The 2,918-nt window shown below is 45.1% G+C and overlaps 1 pseudogene; it reads right to left on the bottom strand.

Annotated features, from left to right (window-relative positions):
- Nucleotides 1-451: 451 nt before the first annotated feature.
- Nucleotides 452-2,918, bottom strand: part of LOC107184294 — a 6,195-nt pseudogene continuing 3,728 nt past the window's right edge.

Raw genomic sequence — 2,918 nt, 5'->3', positions numbered from 1 at the left:
CTGGGTGGCTAGAACAAAGCAGCCCAGGTCCCGGGTGCCAGGGGGAAGCCAGTGCTGGCAGCCGGGGGAAGGAAGGCCTAATCTTGCACGAATTTTCGTGCATCGGGCCTCTAGTTGAAATATAATTGACATACGATAATATATTAGTTTCATGTGTAGACTCCACTTTGCGATGGGAGGACCTTCAAAGTCACAGTGCTAAGCTGTGTCAAGACAGAGAGAGATACGTTTTTTGCGAAACATCTGTCACAGTGACTACCAAAGGCATATATTTGACAATGTCGTTGGGAGGGGGATGTGCTCTGCATGGCTGGAACTGTTTTCTCTTTGTAGCAGAGAAGTGCTTCTTCCGTGTACTCACAAATAACGCCATGCCAAAGGCTAGGAGAGGGAGAGATGCCCAGCTTCCGCCTCTTCCAGGTTCTTGTCCAGGGACTCCTTCGTTTCCGTTTCAGTCCCCAGCTTTGTAAAAAATAGACGGCTTTTCTGAGATTTCCTTAGCAGAGGGCCGCCTGGAGGGCTCATACGCCTGGCAATCATCAATGAGCTCCTGCAACGGTGAAGGGCGATCTTCACCCAGTGGCTCCTGGTGCTGGTCCATGGGCACCAGCGGGTGGATCTTAGAATCACAGCCTGCAAACAGGATCTTCCCAGTGACCATTTCCCAGAGGACAATTCCAAGGCTGTATCTTTCAGCTTTTATGTTATATTTATCAGACCCGTTTTCCGGTATTTGAAGTGAGATGTATGCTATGGAACTGACTCTCTGTGCTTTCTTTTTTCTTTTTTTTCTTTTTGCTCAACTCAAATCCTGAAAGCTTCACTTGGTAGCCATTGGTTACCGGGAAGCTCCTGCTGCTGAGGTTTCTGTGGAGTTCGGGGGTTTGTGAATGGTGCAGCCTGTATGAGCCATTGGCTGCCCCGCACGGTCAGGACGATGTGCTTGGCCAATGTGCAGTCATTTCACTGATCCAGCAGTTCCCTCAGGGCGAGCTCACAGTGCTCCATGACAATGGAGGATGGAGGTGGGGTCACTGTTTCATCAATACAAATCCCAAATGTATGCAGGATATTAGGAGAATCAAATTTCTTCATGGTTCTGATCTCATGATTGAAAATAACCTCCCTGTGCCAGTGTTTCTAGCCTGGATGTTGTTGGGGACTTTTATGGCCACTGCAGATTGGTGGTATTTTCCTTTAAAAACTTTGCTGAATTTATTTTTCCTTAGCCGGATCCATTCAGGTTCTAAAAGCCCCTCCTCCTTAAACCCCTTGATTTTTTTTTATTCATTTCTCTAAGTGGTGCTTCCTAATTTTTTCCACATCATTTTTCAAGTGCTCCTTTGACATTTTGGTAATTTCACTTCCACTGAGACTTTGGAAGACTCACCAGTCCTCCTCTGCATCCTGTGGATCCTCTTGTCCCCACGCTCCTTGGCTGATGCTTGAACTAGGCGCCCACTGATGCACCCGAAGCAGCAGTGAGATCTCCTGATGGACATCGCTCAGCCTTTTGTTCACATCTCTAAAGAGGCCTTTGTCCTTCCTTGATGTTAGAAACGTATGGAAATACGATTTATTGCTAACGTTATCTATCTGCTTCTTAGCCTCCTCTAGGGCAGCCTGGAAACTGTTCAGGGCGGTGATGGCCCCAGGGAGCAGGTTCCCCTCTCCTCGGGCCTGGAGCTCTTGCAGAGGCTGCAGCAGACTCCTTAGACACTCGCTCACACTGTTTCTTGCAGTCTTGCATCATTTCACATTGTTTGGACACGTACAAATAATGATGGTGTCCCCAGTTTATCCTTACCCGGGAGAAACTGATGAAATTGGTTAAAGTCCCAGAATCTCCTGCATATTTATTACTAGCCTACAGGAACCTCAAGCGTGTCTGTGATTTAAATGGCTAAAGAGGTCTCCCGAAATTTAATGTAAGGTAGAGATGGCTTGCTGCCCAGGACTAACAAAATTATTAAAAACATTTATGATTATTTCCTTATATATTTTTATTGATTTTTAGAGAGAGAGAGGGGAAGGAATATATAGAGAGAAACATTGATATGAGAGTGAAACATTGATCAGCTGCCTCCTGAATGCCCCCTACTGGCCATCGAGCATGAAACCCCAGGTACCTGCCCTGACTGGGTCTCAAACTGGCAACCTTTTGGTACATGGGACAATGCCTAACCAACTGAGCCACACCGGTCAGGGCTATTATTGTTCCCTTTTAACCAGTGATCTTCATACTTGGAAATCTTGTTAAAAGATACAATTGCCTAGCCCCGTGGTCAGCAAACTGCGGCTCATGAGCCACATGCGGCTCTTTGGCCCCTTCAGTGTGGCCACAAAGTTTCAATCGCACTGTACATGCGCGCCTGCACGTGGTATTTTGTGGAAGAGCCACACTCAAGGGACCACAGTTTGCTGACCACTGGCCTCACCATACACATAGTACGTGAGAATATTCTCCTTTAAAAAACTAAAAAATTAGAATAAAGTGAATTCCCCTTCGACCATTACCTCCCAGCTTGGTTTTCTTTCCCTCATTTCACATTTCCATCTGATGAAACTACCTTCTTGAGTTTGCAATGTATTTTCCCTATAGAGTACTATGGGGATTTTGTTTTCATTCTAAAGGGTGTGTTAATGAAATAGATCTAACAAGTTTTAATCTGTTTTCCATAGTATGTGTTCCATACTCTCCTACTGAGGACTTTCAGGTTATTTTTCCATTTAATTTATTGTTTTTATAAACATCATGAAATAGACATCTTTGTATATGTCTCCTGGTGAAGGTAGGCAAGTTTTCCTTCACAGCGTAAGATGACATGGTATCTGGTTCACTGGTACCTGGGTAATTATAAGGGATAGTATCAAATTGTTCCCAAAGTGGCTCTGCCAATTTATTCTCTCATCACCAA

The sequence above is a fragment of the Myotis davidii genome, unplaced genomic scaffold (genome assembly GCF_000327345.1).
Source record: "Myotis davidii unplaced genomic scaffold, ASM32734v1 scaffold245, whole genome shotgun sequence".
Lineage (NCBI taxonomy): Eukaryota > Metazoa > Chordata > Mammalia > Chiroptera > Vespertilionidae > Myotis > Myotis davidii.
This window is presented reverse-complemented; position numbering and strand designations above follow the sequence as displayed.